Consider the following 19,225-nt stretch of genomic DNA (forward strand, 5'->3'; position numbering starts at 1 on the left):
CATATACACTGTTACCTGCTAATTATTTTTTGATTCTTTATAGGGAGCCCTTTGAATTTCCTGTTCTAGGAAACACTTTGCCAGCTACCTTAACAAAGAATTTTTATTTTCTTCCATATTCTGTAGCATAGAGTAAAAGATTTCACATAGCATTTTAAATTGGCTTCAAATGAAAGGATTGCTATTTTAAGGGGTTTTTTTTGGTTCAGGTTTGTTAGTTTGTTTTTGGTTTTTTTATGTGTAGTTAATCAGCTCAGGCTTGCAAGTCCTCACTTTATTTATGTGTACTGTATTCTATTTAAGTTCCTGTCAGATGGAACTTCGTGATTTATACCTGAATTTGGAATTAAGCATCTATGCAGAACCTAAACGGGTTCAGGAAGTAAAACATTGAAAACTTAATGCAAATAAGGAAAATATATTTTAAACAAAGAAGTGTTGGTGTGAATAAACAGTATCTTTTCATTCCTTTGAATCCAGTTTGAATCAATTGAACTTGCAGTTTTATGGTATAGATAACATCACATGTATCTTGCTGCTTTTTTTTTTTTAATAGAGATGACATTTCTCTGCAGTTCACTACTTGTGGTGAAGACACATTCAGGCACTTCTAGATGCATCTTCGTTGTAATGTGCCTTATGATAATTTATCCCTTGAAGCTTCAGGAAATTTGCAGATGCAGAAAATGTAGATGAAGATAAAGAAACTAAACATAAGCATCCAGATCTTTGATGCTGGTTCAAATTAAGTATTTAATCCTTTAATAGTTTGACTACTGATGACTTCAGTATTGATAGTCTTTCTTTCACCAAGAGTTTCAAACATTCCCTACTTAGTTTTGAAAGTGTAACTAATGGGAAGAAAATTTATCTACCACTGGCAGCCCTCTCTATTTGTGTGTATCTTACTAAAGTTACCCCTGATACAAGGAGATTGCTGACTATTACTTTGATAACAAAATATTGATTCATAGATGGCTATTAATTGAAATTATCAATATGAAAATATTTGATGTGTTGAAGGAGAAGTCCCTCTATTCTGGCTAGTTTCCTACTTTAGAGTAAACTAATAAATCATGCAGCTTTCTCCACAGTTTTGTTGATCTCCCTTACATCTTTAGATGATAGAGGGGGTTAAGGGCTCTGAGCAACTTGGCCTAGTGGCCCACGGTAGGAGTTTGGAATTGATGATCTTCAAGCTTCCTTCCAACCCAAACCATTCTATGACTCTGTAATAATCTACAAAGAGTTATAACATTTTCTTATGAAATGATATTACCCCATTCTTAGTAACATTTTCCATGATTCTGATTCTATTAGTTCTATTACTCTGTTCTTCATTATTTTTCTGAAAATAAATATGAAGAAATCTTTCCTATATCCCTAGGCAAGCTTCAGATCATATGTCTAACGGAAGCTGGCATACAGCAATTACTGTTGACGTGAATTACTGCTAAAGAGTGCTAGTGAAATAAATGGCAAAATCCAGTTTTCTAAATGTGTTATTGACATAATGAAAGCTGTTGGGCCTCCTGAACCTACAACAGAGCCAGCAATATGTGCTTAGAGCACAGAAAGCCAATCATACCCTGGGCTGCACAAAAAGAAGTGTGGCCAGCCAGTCAAGGAAGTAGACTGTCCTCTACCCTGCTTTGGAGAGATCCTACCTGAATTCATTCTGGGACGCCAGTGAAAGAAGAACACAAATGTGTTAGACTGGGTCCAGAAGAGGAATGCAACAATGGTCAGAGTTCTGGAACATCTCTCCTATGAAGAAAATTGGACAGGATTAAGTTTATTCAGACTGGAGAAGAGAAGGCTTCAGGGAGACCTTATCACAGTTTTTCAATACATAAAGGAGATGTGGGAGAAACATAACTAAACCAAACAAAAAACCCCAACAACAAAACCCCAACCAATCAAACAACCAAAAAAAAACCTTTTTACCAAGGCCTCTAGTGACATGACGAAGAGCTACAGTTTTAAACTGAAAGAGGGCAAATTTAGGTTGGACATAAAAAAAATCAGAGGCATTGTGAGTGCCACATCATTGCAAGCAGCAAGATCAGGTTAGATGGAACACTGAGCAACATGATCTAGTGAAACATAATCCTCCCTAGAGTGTTTGGCTAGGTGATCATCAAGCGACTCCTCTAACCCAAACCATTTTATGATTCTTTAAGAAGAATGCTTCCCAAGAAGTCTTTTTTTTTTTTTGTATTGTAGACTGAAATATCTGTTTGTAGCCACCTCGCCTAGCATGTTCTGCTAAGTGACCAAAATGTTTGTTTATCTGTTCACTGTATTTTATAAAAAAATATTATCTTCAAAACAAAACAAAACAAAAATTCTAGAAAAGCCCTTCATTAAGGCCTTTATTGATCTAGGAAATACCTCCTTTACTCTTGAACTGAAAATCCCTGAAATGGAGGGGGACTTTGGCTAATTTACAGTTTGTTGCATCACTTTTTTATAGTTGCTTCTAGTGAATAGTTGTCAATTCCTTTTCTATTCCAGTGAAGCATCTCTCAACCATGCTAGTGTTAACGGAAATAGAGCTGGCTTTCCCTGAAATGCAACGTTGTGATGCTTTTATATCACTGAAGAAAAATAACTTAAAATACTTGTCATTCCATAATCCTTGTGTGTAATACTGGGAAGGTAACTCTAGATTGTCCCTCCAGCTTTGGGTCTGATGGCAATTAACACAGATGTGCATAGTGTGAACACAGGCATATCACCCGTAATTGCAGCAGCATCATAATTCAGTTCTCCAGGGACTGCTTCTACGTTCTATGAAAGTAGTCTGGAAAATAATCTTGTACTCTACAGCTTGGCAAGAAGAATTAGAACCCCTGACTAAAAATAGTCTTAGTTCTTACCTTCTTTTTATGTAAGACACACAGTTAGGTCAAAATGTATGCAAAGATCCTTCTTCCTAATCAGGCAGATATAATGATGTGTTACATGCCCTTTCAGCAAACATAGCAACTTAAATCCTCTGCTGTGAGGGATGGGAGGTATTGGAAATTCACTGATTTATTCTGTTTACTGCACTAATCACAAGGCATAACACAGTTCCGTAAGCCAAGTTTTCCAGCCTCTTCCTCCTGTGGTAATGGAAGCTCTGTGGACCATATTTCTAAAGGCTGTCTTTGTGCCAGAGAGATGGGAAAATCTCAAAACAGAGGGTGAAAAGGTATTTATTTTCATAAATACAATTATTCATAAATATATCAATATATATAATATTTCATAAATACAATTATTTGCATCTTTTGGAAGAAAGTGAAGGGAGGTACTTAAGGTTTTTTGTTTTGATTTGGTTTGATTTTTTTAAATCTATGTATAAAGTGTTTTTCTGAATCTCTGGGTTTCCAAAAACTTTCATATCATAGTATCACTGAATCACCAAATGGCTTAGGTTGGAATGGACTTTCAAAATTATCTAGTATACCTGCGTTATAAGTGCCATACAGGCATGTAAATGTCATTAGCTTGAAAACGCCGCTAGTTTATGAGCTTGGACTTTTTTATTACTTTTTCTTTCCTCATGAAAGTATCCCCATTTCAAATGTTCAGAAGACTGTAGGCTCCCTTGCACTTTATTATGCAGATATAACCAAAGCCTAGATTTATAACCACAATCCACTGCTTCTGTCCAAGTGAGAATTATTATTGCAATCACCATTCCATTCACCACGTACAGATATCATAACTTTAATCCAAGTTAATAAAACTTCTCATCTGTAGAATGAGGCTAGTTGACAACTTCCCCGTAATATTAGAGGATTTAAAACAAATGAGAAAATATGCAGAACTGAATCCTCCTGGCAATTTAATCCAACAGAAAGCACTTACCTGAGGTGTTTTGATGTTCTCAAACCCTGCATTTAGCTATAAATATCACTTTGCAGTTTAACAGGACTTCAAAAGCAAATATGAGCAACATAGTCCAAGAAGGGATTCAGGATTCAAGTAATTTATTGGATCCTCCTTTTTATTTTCTTTGTTAAAGAATTATATAAGAGGGCTTTTAAAGTCAAATACTATTTCATTTACATGCATGTGACATGCTAATAGTCAACCAGCTTCTTTTTCTGCGCTGATCTACATAATTTCTGTAGGCCTTCTGTAATTTTGTCAGGCCATGGAGATTTTGTTTCTAGAGCAAAATGGAGTTATTGTATTTTGAATGGAAGCACACTGGAAAAATGAGTGGCATAAACATTGAATAGTATTGAATACCACTCCCCTACCTAGAGAGGGGATCTTTTCAAGAAACACAAGTGTGGTGCTCCTAGAATAAGATGAACATATTGTGTTGAGTTTGCATGGCCTGGTTTTTGTAGCAGGGGGAAGGCACAGAGGTTGGCTTCTGTGAGAAGCTGCTGGAAGCTTCCACCAAACCCAGCAGAGCCAATCCCTAAAATGGCTCTGAGGATGGGTGTGCTGCTGGCCCAATTAGAGAGGTTGGTAATGCCTCTGTGATAACAGATTTAAGGAGAAAATCAAAACAAAAGTGTGAAACCATTTTAATTCTGGCCAGAGAAGAGGAGGAGATTACAACATGTGAGGGAAATAACACGGAGACCCCAGGGTGAGTGCAGAAGGAGGAGCAGGAGGGGTTCCAGGCACTGGAGCTGAGATTCCCCTGCAGGCCGTTGTGCAGCCCATGGTGAAGCAGCTGTGCCCCTGCAGCCCATGGGGATTCACAGGGATGCAGAGATCCACCTGCACCCCATGGAGATGCCCATGCTGGAGCAGGCAGATGCCTGGAGGAGGCTGTGACCCTGTGGGAGACCTGTGGAGAGGGGACTCCTTGCTCCCATCCTGTCCTTGGACAACTGCACCCCATGGAGAAATGACCCATGCCACAGCATGGGAAGACCGCTGCTTGCGAGATTGGAGCTACGCTGGAGAGGTTCATGGAGAACTGTCCCCTGTGGGAAGGGACCCCATGGTGCAGCAAGGGAAGGACTCCTCTGCCTGAGCCAAGCAGAAGAAAACCTTGTGTGATGAACTGACCAACCCCACCCCCTGTGCTGCTGGCGGGAAGGAGGGAGGGGCTGGGGAAAAAAAGGTGGTTTTAAGGGCTTAATTTTAGTTCTCATTATTCTCCCCTGATTTTGTTATGATAAACTGATTTTGTGTCTCTACGTTGAGCGTGTTTTGCCCTTGGAGTGTTTTCTCCCAGTCCTGATCTCAATTTCTGAATCCTTCCTTTTCTGTCCTTTTCCTAGCTGTAGCAGGGGAGGGTGAATGAGTGGCTTTTGTGGGTGCTTAATGTCAGGCTACCATTCGTACCAGATTTCAAGCAAATCTGCTTGAAAGAATTTCTTCCTTACAGCTTTTAATTCTTGCATGAGCAAATGAAACAGGTGAAATGTAACCGTAGTGTTCCTGATGGTGGAACCACAGACCTGACACTTAGTCGTCAACTGTGCTGCAGGCTGCAGGCTGAAGGCCCTTCACCTCCTTCTCCTTGGTTCCTTCACAGTCATCTGCTGTGTCTAGTCCAAATTTAATGCCTTGGAACAATATTGTCTTAGGTTTTGTGTCCCTCTGGAACAAATAATGAGTGAGAACAGTTGTGTGAGAGTGGTTGGCAAAAGTGAGTTTTTGAAACACGTGTAGAAAAGGGCGATACTGAGGTAATTACCTAGGTAGTGCCTTGAATTGTGTTTGATACTAGACCATCTTGGATTTTTTTTTTCATACTAAATCATGTCTTATTGCTGGTTTTAGTTCTTCCATTCAGTATTTCTGTATTGTTTTCTCATCTTAGATAGCTGTCAGACATTTGTTACCGTTTTATCTGAGTTTTCCCCTATCTTTGTTGAGTTTTCCCTCATAGCAGTCATGCCATACCATTACCTGTACTAAGTGATGGAAGACACTAACTTACCTCTGTAAGGTTCCACATAGGGTTGATGTTCAAGTAGGAACTGAAGCTTATGCTCACACATTCTTCATTGTGCTTTATTAACTTCATATCTTATATACAGATAGGTGACCACTGCTTATCTATCACATTTTGGGAGTATCAGAGGAAGTCACTGGCCTGTTAATTCTTGGAGTATACACCCTTCTGCTAACAATTTGGTCTGAATAAGAGATGTTTTTTCTTCACTCCTGTGTTCTCCTTGAGGAGCTGAATATGGTATTTCATAACATGCTTCTTGCAAAAGAAAAACAGTGTAAATAAAATGCTCATAACAGTTTTTCAGTAGCATAAAAATCCTCCCCAGTTATTTTGGAGAATGAAAATAATTGCATATGAAATGGGAACTCAAGATTCAAGTACATTTGGCTTTCTTCGCCATCTTTAATGATGTATAAATAGTTTGTAATAAATTATCTAACAACAAGGTTTTTGCTTTTATACTCCTTAGCAGTGTCAACACTACACTTCTTCTGGGCTTCAGTTCAGTGAATCACTTCTGCTTAAGGACATTTATGAACGTACATTATAGCAACTAAAGTCAATTGGAACTAAACAAGTACTTAACTGCTTACTCAAAAATAAGACTTTAATTAACCATACAGTTGTACTCTTCCCTTTGAGTTGAAGAAAAGGATTACAGTGCCTCAATTTCAGCCTCTATGACTATTGGTGTTTACAGATCCAGTTAAGCACCGTCAGCTTTGAGAAGTTTCAGCCAAGGTATTTATTTCAAAGATAGAATTTGGTTTCAAATTTAAGAACAGAATTAAAATAGAAAACTAAAAAAGAAGGAAAATGTTTTCTTTGAACCATCACATTTCGTTTAATAATTCTATTCTTGTCTAGAGTCTTCAGAGCCTTATTAACAGGAAATTTTCTTTACTTCTGTTTTATTTCACTTTATGCTATATGTAAGTCTTCCATGATTTAGACAGAAGCCAGTGTTGCACGAATTCAAAAAAAAAAGCATGGTGATCTAAGAAAGAGATATAAAGGTGAAAAATTGCAGGATTTGAAGGAAAAAGTTGAGGACTCCAGGAGTGAAAAAGCAACAGTGATTAGCAGGGGAATTGGTTTAAGTAGGATAAATAGGAAAAAAACAAGTTTTGTTTCCTGCCTACTCTATTTTCTTTAATAAATATTTATACATTTTCTCTTTATTTCCATAGAGATATTCAAGTATCCAGATGTAAGAGCTGACATTTAGAAGAGGAGTTGTTAGTATCCTTCTTAATTCATCAGAAGTATTGTCCTTGAGATATTCCAGTGTAAAAAAATCATTTTAGGATAAATGATCACATTAAATTCCTTTTATGGGCTTTGTGGATTATTACTAAAATAAATAGTAATGATCTGTAAGGTCATCTCACTACATTTCATTTGTGTTGAACATTTGAAGCAAATATATAATAAACAGCATCCCTTTATTATGATTTTTTTTCCTTAAATAGGAATTGAATTCTACAACCTTAATTTCATTTCCTTCAGCATGATCCATGATGGCAAATAAACCAAATATCATTTGGAATATGATCACTCAATTTGCTCCCTGTATAATAAAAAGTGCTTTCAGAGCTCTTGGAGTGTACATCAGCCCAGTTAAGCCCTGATCCACCTAGTGCGGACTATTTACTATCTAGTGTGGACTTATTTATTAGTCTACAGTAGTTCTTCTGCTGCTATAGTTTATATGAGCTAATTATAATAAAATAAACTAATTCTTAATCAGATTAACCTTCTGTACCACAGATGGCACTGATTTAACTGTTCTTTGGTTTTTAATATAATATATCTGCATTGAGAAATCCTATGTAATCACATTAAAAACTATAAGTGGCTTTTCAAGATATCTAACAAAGGGGGTAGACTCTATGTTTGTAAGCTTCAGATACAGCCTATATTTTCATTTAACATAAAATCTAACAACATTAGTCAAAAAGTTAAAAATTCAATGTCATTTGCCTTTTATCTAAGAGGATTCTGTAAGCTTTCTTTTGGTTTTAAGAAAAAAGTTCAATTTTCAATAAGAGCAGACATTTGGCTAAAAGTGTGTGATTTATGTCCAGCGTAAACCAAAGGATTTTTGTATTTAAAAATATCTAAAAACCTCAAAGCATAGTCTATTTGCTGTATTAAACAATGTCACACAATTCTATTTTCTTTCTTGTGTTCATCTCTATTATTTCTAAAGCATTACTGTACTTAGCATTATTATCCAATATATCTTCTACTTTTCTATTTTCCACTTAAATGAAGTTTGCCTTCATCCATTTTCCAGAGAACTGCATTCTGCTGTGTGTATGATATAAACCTTCTTCCTGTTTCCTTTAAAAGATTGGCTTGTAACTGGGTTGCACCCACCTTTGCTGATGCCACCTTCTTGTTAGGGTCTTTTCTTATAGATAGGGCTCCCAGATAATTTTATTTGCACTTTCTGTTGTTAGTCCTGGTTATCAGAATGTAGTGATTCCTCATTTCTACTTCAGTGCTTCTCAATAATTAGTAATATCATAGGCAAATAGTAACCAGTATTAATCCACTAAAAATAATAGTAAACACAGTATACAACAACTCTAAGTTTTTTTTCTTGATAAGCTGAATTGCAGGTTTGGTTTTAAATGTATACCAAATACCATTAAAAATGACAATACAAAAGAAACAAAACTCTATCTGTAACTACACAAAATATTTTACTTGAAGCCATTAAAGAAATTAACTTTCTATTAGTAATTTTAATTATTCATCTACAGGCTTCCTTCGTTTTAGGTATGATTATGAGAATGTCAAATTTTAGTGAGTATGTATATAGACACCACCTATAAATGTACACAGGATCTAAATAGAATGACAAAAAGTTTATTCAGCTGTGGCTTTTATCAGTGTAACAGCTGCACACCATTCAGTCACTGATGGAATATATACTTGATCTTCAAATGTGAAACATTACCATTACACTTGGTTTCCAAAGGACACAGTACCTGTCTCTGAAATCGCATAGTAGTTGTGTCTGGTTGGGGAGCAAACTATATTTTCATGTGTTGTATTGAAGGTGCTGTTAAGACAGTGTGTATATTCATAGTGTGGGCTTTTTGTTTCAACTTAACTCATTCTAATAAAAGAAAGACATTATAGCACAATATAGAAAAAAAATGTTGTGCTGAAATGATTTAAATCAGTATCAAAATTGTTTGTGTTAAAAGCACAGAAATAAATTTAAGTCAGTGAATTATATATTTGGTACCAATATCAACAAGAAAGACATATAAACCACAATACTAAACACTTCAAAGCTTAGTAAACACCTGGAAATTTCCAGGCAGCCTTTTGTGGCAAATCCTAAGACAATACAATTGCCATTCACACACAGACTCACGTGGAAGTGCAGTTGCAGTTGCACAGCCCCATAGCTGCACACACAGCACCTTGTCTTACAGGTTCTGAGCATTGCAAACCTCCTTCTTGACAGGTGGGGCCATGCACACACTCAATCGTCCATCCTCCCGCTGCACAACAGGCACTGCAGCCCCACCTGCACCTGTGCTTCCCTGCAGCCCTCTGACCCATGCACCACCTGGGAGCAGAGTCCCTCCTCTGCGCCCTTTGCTGGAATGGCCCGTGGTGGGGCGCATTCTCCTCACAGCAAGACTGTCCTGCTCAGGGTTATTCTTCTTACCCAGCCTCACACACTAGCTGTATTGGAACAGCCATGTGTTCTTGGATATGAGGCATAAATACAGAGTTAATAACTTTTCTTTGGCTTTATAGTTGGAGGGCTACCACATGCAAGATGGAAGAACGTAGTACGGTGGGATGTTGCGCTGCGTCTGTATAAGTTGGGCTGTTCTGTTCCCCCCTATCATGTAATGGTTCTGCCCTGGTTCTCCTCTCCCTCCCTTGTGCTGCCAGTTATCCCAACTCCTCCCCAGTTGCCATGGAGACTAATGTATCCTTTCTCAAATCCCTCCCCGGTGCCCTGTCCGTCACTCGGCGCTCCCACCCTTCTCTCTAGAAACTTCCAGATAGAGAGTTGAGTGATTGGTTCAGGGGCCGGGGCCCCACCCTCAAGTTGTCCCCATTGGTGTTCTCCCTAAGTCAATCTTTTATATCCCACTCCCCTCTGAAACCCTATTCGTCCAAGTACTGAATCCTCACCTGTTTCCCTCCCTCCTTATAAGGTGTTGCAACTTTCTTCTCTCACTCTTCGGTTGTCCGTTTCAGCGGGAGTCTATAAATCTGGGTCTGCTACAACTGGAGCGCGCTCTCTTCTTTTTCTGCTGACTGTAGCCATAAGCCAGGCCACGTCCTACGACAAGGTAGCGCTGCTGTCATAGCACAGAGCGTTTGCCTTAGGCGCTGTCCCGAACCATGGAGATCGGGATAGTGCTCCCCTACTGCTAGCAGTTCTGGATAGCTAGCCGGGACGTCCAAGAAGGACAATCCTTCCCCAGCTTGACTGCTTCAGTGGGCAAATCTGTACATACTTATATGTATATATATATCTTTCTCTATGAAGGTAATGAACTTAATTGCATTTGTATACTTCTGAGCTTTGTCTCCTGAAAAACATATATACCTTCCCTGGAAATCCCACTACATTCAGTTACTTTCTAAATAACTATTTATACAGGAACGTCACTCTTAAAAAGGGAAATGAGCATTCCAAGGAAGACAATGATCAATAATAACAATTATAATCTTGTTCACTAATTTTAATTAGGAAGCTGTCTTTAAATCAGTTATTACTGTTTTCTAATAATGCCAGTTAATAATGGAAATTCTCATTCACCAATATGGTCTTTTTCAATCATTTTTGTGAATGCTTTGAATTTGTTTACAATGGCTCTTCAGGTGCAGATAGCAATGGACTTTGATTACAGAATCATAAAATCGCTAGTTTGGAAGAGACCTTCAAGACCACAGAGTCCAACACATCCTCTAACACCTCAACTATGGCACTGACTGTCACATCCAATCTCCCTTTAAACACATCCAGGTGACTCCACCCCCTCCCTGGGCAGATAATTCCAGTACTTTAGCACTTATTAACAATTCCGTTTAGCACATTACTATCCCCATTCTTCTCTGAAAACTCATTTGTTTCAAATTGAAATCTTGGGTTGTTTACAATATGGGGATTGTTTCACTTTTAAGACTGATCTTATTTTATTCACCATTTTTACTTGTCTCCCTTCTTCATGTTCTTGGGTTTTTGTCCATTATTTGCTCTCTTCATTCCAGGGCAAGATACTTTGCTGGGCTGCTTCCAGCTGTAGCTGTAGTTTTTGATGCCAACTGCAGTCAATCTCACCCTTGTGTTGATTTGTTGAGAATTCATTTTTTATAAAAAGCAGTTAATTCTACAAGTCCAAAAAAAGGTCCATTCAGGAGGATTGAGTGTTTTCACATGTTCAGCTAATAATTTCAAGTCTTATAAAGTCAGTGTGTATCTGTGTGGGCAAGTTCTGACATGATAGTCTGTGTCTTTAAGTTGTCCTGGTTATTTTAAACTGTCATTCTTCTCAAGCTCCCTGCTGTCAAAAGCCAGACAACTTCAGCTTGATTAGTGAAGCATATTGTCAATATGTTATAGGCATAAGGTGGGTTTGGGTTTTTTAAGAGAAATGGGTTTTTTGTTGTTTCTTTTTTTTTTTTTTTTTTGGTAGGAGCTCTTTCTAGTAATACAGGGGTTGTTAAGTACTGTAAGGTTGTAAGGTGGCCTGAAAATAGGGACATTTACTATTCAAAATTGTCATATTGCTTTCAAAGGGCACTTTTGGATAACACCATATGAATTTGAAGCATTATAATTCTCATTTTGAAATATGCACATATTTTACTTCATTTGGAGTTGGGTATTGAGAGTACACATACCTAGATTGAAATTACTCCAGACTCAAATTAATGGCATGGCTACACCTTGGGAGAATCTGCCCTAAAAACCAATGAATTAGGGGGTTATCCGACCTGGCCCTTTTTACAAATGGACCATGTCTATGTACAATGACATCTTCTCTGCCTTCTTCACTCATTTTGAAATTCTTCTGCCCCAAATCACGCTCAAGAGAACATCTGGGAATTAAGTGGGGTTATCGCTCCCCATGGGTGCTAGCACTTAATGCTCTATCACGGATGAGGCTCTGAGGGCTCGGTAAGGCAACCTTTGTTGTTAGTATGATGATGGAGGAGGAAAAAAAGTGTTGTAGTCCAAATTATGTGAGAAGAAGCAGAGTTAAGATTAATATGTAGCAATTCTCTGTTCTTCATTCTGTGCTCAATAAAACGCCTTAAGTATAAAATAGCTTGTTTCCTGAAAGGATACTGTAACAATAGGCATGAAATAAGGACAGTAAGTAAAAATAAACTACTTCTTAATTTGGTGCCTGATTTCAGCACAGTTTGCCTGCTGCAGCCTTTTCTACCATTGTAATTTTATGTTGTCTCTCTCCTCCCAGGAAAAAAAATTAATATATTTTTTGAACATTGTGTGCAACTTTGGTCCCTGAAATATAGAAATTATATAAAGCCAGTAGAGAGTGTCCAAAGAAGGGCAATGAAGAAGGGCCTTGAGGGGAAGTCATATGAGGGGTGGGTGAGGTCACTTGGTCTGTTCAGCCTGGAGGAGACTGAGCGCAGACCCCACTGCAGTTACAACTTCCTTGTGAGGAGAAGAGAAGGGGCAGGCACTGATCTCTCTCACTGGTGACAGTGGCAGGACCAATGGGAATGGCCTGAAGTTGTGTTGAGGGAGGTTTAGCTTGGATATCAGGAAGAGGTTCTTCACCCAGAGTGTGGTTGGGCACTGGAACAGCTCCCTGGGGAAGTGGTCATTACACCAAGCACGTCAGAGCTCAAGAAGTGTTTGGGTGATGCTCTCAAGCACATTGTGTGACTCCTGGGGGTGTCATGTGCGGGGCCAAGAGCTGGACTTGATCCTTGTGGGTCCCTTCCCACTTGATATATTTGAAATGTTTTTAAAAAAGGAAATAGGTATGCATTTATAATTGTGTATGAAATTGAAAATATGTCAGGACAGGAAATATATTTTTTATTTTCCTTCTGCACTCTTCTGCACTCTAGGATAGTCCACATTGGTTGTGTTTTCAGCTAATCTAAACTGCCTGCAGCAGAGGTATTCTTATTTATATCTTCTGAAGCAAAATGCTATTAGGACTGTTATTCATGTTCTTTCAGCAGCTATATTTGGTTGAATACAACTGTACTGAGTTAGTCCAAAAAGGAACAGAATTAAAATTGCTGAGGTGTGAGTAACCCATATTCATATTCCACTTATGTTGATTTGGAGAGATAAGAGGTGGAGAGACTGATCTGAGTCAGCAAAACTATTCATAGTCAGACTGCTTTAAACTAGTTACATCGAGGCTGTTGGCCAGCCGGTCTGTTGATTGACACATATAAGCAGTTACAGCTAAGAAAAATTTCAGCTTGCGCTTAATGCAGACCTAAGCTCTGAGGTCTGTGTTGAAAGAGAAGGAACATTTATACAGCTTTAGGGTTTTTTTCTAAATTAAAAACTATGGAACCTTAGAAACTGCGGTTGAATGTCGTCATTATTCCCTGTTAGTTCTTGCTAATGGCATTCCTAATAATATCTGATTAAACCAGTCTAAAGGAACATACAGGTAGGATGTTGAAAATCTTTTTAACCAGTACTTGAAATCTTTGCTGTAAAAAGAAAAGAATGTCTTTAGACACTAGAGTTACCAGAAAACCTGTGAGTGGCAGAATTATTGTTAGTATAATTGCTATATACAGACTCGGGGAGGAACAATTGAAATATTGGCCCTGCTGATACACACTGCTGAAACTGTTCTCATATCCAGCTGCTGGAGGGCATTGTCTTTAACGTGCTTTACTCTCAAGCCAGGTGCACCTTAATCCATCAATTTACTTATGGTTTTTAACATAGTGTGAGAAGATTCATACTGACAATAAAGTATTTAGTGGTTCTAAATTCTGGTAGTTCTTAAAATCTCAAAGTATGTGTCAGTGCACATCAAGCTCTGGTTCAACTGAGCAGAATGTATTTCTGACAGCACTTGTAGAGTCAGAATCACAAGATATCCTAGAAACAGCTGCTCTTCAAGGCTTTACTGATGTCTTAAATTATGTAAATTGGTAAGTAACAGGAATATCTCCATTTGAGAGTATTACTATGGCTATAGCACTGTTTTAGTTTGCAACATAAATAGCAGATTTTACTTCCCATCACAGCAGCCAGCATGTACAAATAGATTACTTGAATTCTGGAATGATGTTAAAGAAGGCAGGAAAGGTACAGTGGATTCCTTTTGAATAGTTTAAACTGGCCTAGTATGAAGTGTTAGCAGAATGTGTCAATTAGAGGTCAGTAGGGAATTGTAACAACTTACCACTTCAAAAAGCCTGTTGTTTTTTTTTAAAACTGCATTTTTGGCACACTTATTTTCTAGTTTCTGTTCTTTACTTGTTCCATTTTAGGATATGCAGGGTTCTACAGCTTATGGAAGTTTATTTGTTGCCCTCCTCCAAATTCCTGGTTCAATTACATGTTTTCAATTACAGTTAAATTATTCTGGTAAAAACATTCTTAAAAATAGCTTAGCTGAAAAGTGTTATGAAAAAGCTTTATAATGGATGACATTTATTATGGCCTTGTGTTGTCCACAATATCACATGAAGAAAAGGTTTTAGAAATTGGTTTGGATTTTGCTTTATTTAAAAGAGAAAATATAAGTAAAGAACAGATGCTGTAAGAAAACAGTTTCCACTAGAGAGCATTGTGCAAGCCTGACTGTAGCAATGTGATCTTGGCTGTGGCACTGTGAGCATCTTCTACCTAGTGCAGCTCCTTCACACAAGCACAGACCTTACCTCTCACATTTTGCTGCACGATCCTGTGCATGAAGAGCTTTCCATGAAGAGCTAAAGCTTATTGCCTGTAAGGGGCACCTGCGTGCACAAAAGGCCTTTATCCTTCGTGAATGTATTTCTGTCTAGTTGCTGAAATGCACTGCTATGCCTGCACTGGCATTTTATTAAAGTCATGATAACCCAAAACACAATATAGACAGCACAAGATAAATTGGTCTGCTCCTCCTCTGGTCCTCAGGTATTGTTTTGTGGCTATGACCCAAACAAAATTTAGTAGAAATTAAGCAAAATTTCAGTCACTGTCCTCTCAAAAAATTTCCATTGAACTATAATTGTTCACAGTGGCATATCATGTTCTGATAAAGCCATGAATTTCAAAAGTTCTACAGTTGCTTTGATGGACTTGACTTTGCTTCATTTTCTGCTACAATTTTGGATGCTTTTTCAGTTCCATGAGGTTCATTACTCTTATTTTCCATAACCCTGATTTAAATACGAAGTTGCCAGCACTAAGGTAAATTTTGGCTTTTAAGTATTAATGCTATGATTAATTCAGCAGAAATCAATCTATAGCATATCAAGGACTATGCAGACTCAATTTTCTTGGTGAAGGATGGAATTTTTTAGTTGCAGAGGAGGTAGAGGAACATAGCAATTTTTTATTCCATTTAGTAGCAACATGTTAGTTACATTGTTCCCATCCTCATGTCGGGAAATGTACGTGTTCCTATGGCAATCAGATTGTCACTTGAAAGGTCTTTTAAAATATGAGAAGCAGCTGTCAGTGAAGCATGTGACTGTGCCAGTAAGAATGAAGAAATAATGGAGGCTTTTGTATGGGTAAAGAAGCCAATGCTATTTAAGGCAGGACAGAATAAAAAGGGATGTGATGTGACCCGCATGGAAATCTGCTGGTTATGTACCTTCCTAAGCACATTCTGCCATCAGTGCATTCCTTCTGTGGTTGTGATGTTAATTCCTGTCAGAGAGTCCTGGTGATGCATGCTTAACTTTGTGAGAAATTTTCCTGTGGATGTAGATGATTTCATTGGGGCTGAATAATTTTCATCACCCTGTAGCTGCAAGACTGCACCAGTCTTTGTATGCTCAAAGTGAATATCCACTGTTATTCCTTGAAATAAACACAAAATTTTCTTATTTTCCTTGCTTTTGCAATGTGCATACTAGATATTATTTTAGTTATAAAATTAGGATAAAAAGTCATTCATCTGTAATTATATTATCTCATTTGGCATTTAACTCTAGGAGAGGAAATCAGTGATTTAATTTCCTTTCAAAATCTTTGTCTATCAGATACAGAACAAGCTTAGTAATTACCTCAGTTATTGTGAGAGATGTGCCTTCAGTATTACATTCCTAATAGTTTTTAGATGAGGAAATTTATTTTTATAGCTCACTCAGCTGACTATTGCAGACTGGGTGATTCTCCCTTATTTTCAGTGTAGATAGCAAGGTCTATAGATTATATTAAGAGAAATTAATATTGTCCTTCTGGTACATACAATAGGATGCATAAAAAGTACTTACCTGAGTACACAATATATTTTGATTTTATATGAGAAAATTTAATCCAAAATAAACATGTTTAATAAATATTCACAGAACACCCCAGTAGAGATCTGTAGTGTGCCTGAAACTTCCAAGATCTTCATCATCACATTAAAAATAGTTTTATATTATAACTGCAGGTGAGATAAACGCATCCTTTGTGTGGAAATACCATGTTTATGGTCCAGTCAATTGTGCAGGAAGAATCTGTATGTTTTTAACCGCTAATTCACAAGTGTCTGGTTGGGAAAATTTTACTGCATTCCTTGAGCTGAATTAAACACTGGCTTGTGCTTAAATACAGAAGATTTAATGTACGGTGCACTGGGCAGTCTTATCACTATAAACTGTTCTTCCCAGTGCATGCAGAGGCGCATCAGGAGTTGATTCCTTATATACACATTCAGTGGTACCAATCCCATGAACGTTAACCCAATATTGGATCCATTTTCCATCACAGTTCTGCTGCCTGAAGATGGCCTTCAGCTTTTGAGCACTTAGGCCCATGAGTGACGGATTGTTGCAAGACAGCTCTGCAATGTACCTCATTCCCAAGGGAAACTTCACTACCTTATAGAGAGTCCTTCTGTCCTGTCACTCCTATTCTGTCCAAACCGTTCAACCTCTTCTGCAGCTGGATCTTCTTGTCCTCCATGCCACATCATTTTTTGGTCACAAATTACCAAGTTTTAGCAGCTACAGTTTGATTTTCGCCTTCACTCTACTGTGTATGCACACAAGCCCCCTTACTTGGCCACTCTTTCCAGATTTTCAGAGGATCAGCAAAATGGCGACTGTGGCAAAAAGCTGCTCTTTCAGCAGAGAATGAGGGCTTCTTTGAAATGTGGGAGCACTAGAACTATAACATGACAACCCTTGAGAGAAATTTCTACCTTATACCATAGGCTGTAAATCCTTCACCAACTGAACCATCGTACTTTGGATACTTTATGATTTATCACAGTGCATCTTGTTCTGTTATTGATGCAAAGCTCAATGTCTCAATTCCATCACTGGCATAATTTTGTTTCTAAGAGCTATTCGATCATAACTAGCAGAAAAAAGAAAATCCAGTCCATAGCCCATTGCTCCTTGGAGTAAACTAGTCCCACCACCTGATGTGTTGATATATGTATCTGTCTTTTTGTTTTACAAATCAGGATTTCTATTTTTGCATTTGAACAAACTGTGCCAGAGAGCGAATTAATTAGTTCTTGAGATGAAATAAATTGACTAGGTACATGAAGCATGTTGGTCTCTTGTGAGATTGTTCTAAGCATATTAAAATTGTGGGGGTTTTTAATGAAATAAATGTTTCAGAATATATGTACATTTCAACAAGTACTGCTCCTTAGTGAAATGTAATTTAGTCATCACTGAAGTATGTCAGCTACTTTCTCATCAGTGATTAATGGAGCTGATAGTCTTGGCTTCAATGTCTTTTTGTCAACAATCCAATAAATATATCATTGTCAAAAATACAGTAATTGGAGGATCAGGACCTGTGAGGTCACTGGTAATCTTTTTCTGTATTGAATTTGGCAAAGTACAAACCAAGTTGACAATAATTTTTAACATTAGCTGTTACATCAGCTGACGTCTAAACCACCATTTCAATCTCAATGATTGAAAAGCATTTTGTAGATAGTATCATGAAATAAGAGTTGTGGGATTTTTGAGCAGAACATTAACAAAAGATCTGTTTGGGAATACTCACTTAAAATCAGAATCCTGTCATATGTACAGCAGAAAGAAAGCTTTGAAGGAATAAACTTGATAATTCTTATGCTTACAATGTGATAGAGATGTGTATTCTATTAAGTACAAACTTACAGCTAAAAAATTGTATTCTTCAAGTGCTTTCTTTCATAGCTGAAGTGAATTTTTTCATACTGTTGCAAATGTCAGTGTGGTTATCTGAATCATTCCAGTTAGAAGGAAGATCTTTTTCCTTGAATTTAATGCATTTGTTTGAGGTTCATTTTTGAGACAATTGATTCAAATAAGCAAATTTTAACTTCGGGTAGTTGTTGTTTCATTTTGTATTTTTTTAATTTTACTTTTCTACAACAATACTTATCTAAAGATAAGTATTTACTTTTAGAGTAGAAAAGTAAATTTACTTCTTTTGTATGCAGGTTAATGCAATTGAAAATGTTTGTCAGGAGTTTCAGTGTCTTTGAAGTTAAAAAAATTGCTGGCATGTTTATCTGTACACACAAATATATAATTAATGAGAAAACTATAATTTTGGTACACATGACATGTTGTTAAAGGTAAGGAGCTATACTTTTACTTATACTAGCCAATAAAACAACTGCTTTAGAGACAAGGTTACTCTGATTCTTACACCATTTGGATTACTTTTACAGAGACCATTTAGTGATATGAACATAAAGGAAATGTCTTGGATCATCCCCATACAACTGTGTATTTTGCTATAAAACATATCAACCTGTGAAATTAGGGTGAATAGGATGTTTCTACTATCTATATCATAATAAGGCAAGTTCTGTAATAGAGTAACATCAGAGTACTTGGACTATAGCTTTATCATATATCAAGGGTGGAAGGTAAATTCACACTTACAGAAATTCGGATGTGGCAAGTCTGATATTTTATGAATTAAGACATTTTCAAAGGGATGAGAGATAAATATTTTCAGGCAGTATTTAAAAAAATATGTGGCAATGCTATACACATACATATGTAAGTCTGTATAGATCTACAGTAGTATAAGTATAGATTTATAAATATATATCTAGGGTAGAACAAGGGATGGCAAGGACACACTACCACAGAAGTATTCTTCTCGCAGAAAAAAAATATGCTGGCATG

General features: G+C 37.3%; 1 protein-coding gene across 4 annotated transcripts in view; it reads left to right on the forward strand.

Moving 5' to 3' along the window:
* LINGO2 (leucine rich repeat and Ig domain containing 2) overlaps positions 1-19,225 on the forward strand; it is a 489,656-nt gene that overhangs the window by 296,632 nt on the left and 173,799 nt on the right. The gene's annotated exons all lie outside the window — the stretch shown is intronic.

Source organism: Camarhynchus parvulus, chromosome Z (assembly GCF_901933205.1).
Source record: "Camarhynchus parvulus chromosome Z, STF_HiC, whole genome shotgun sequence".
NCBI classification, from domain to species: Eukaryota; Metazoa; Chordata; class Aves; order Passeriformes; family Thraupidae; genus Camarhynchus; species Camarhynchus parvulus.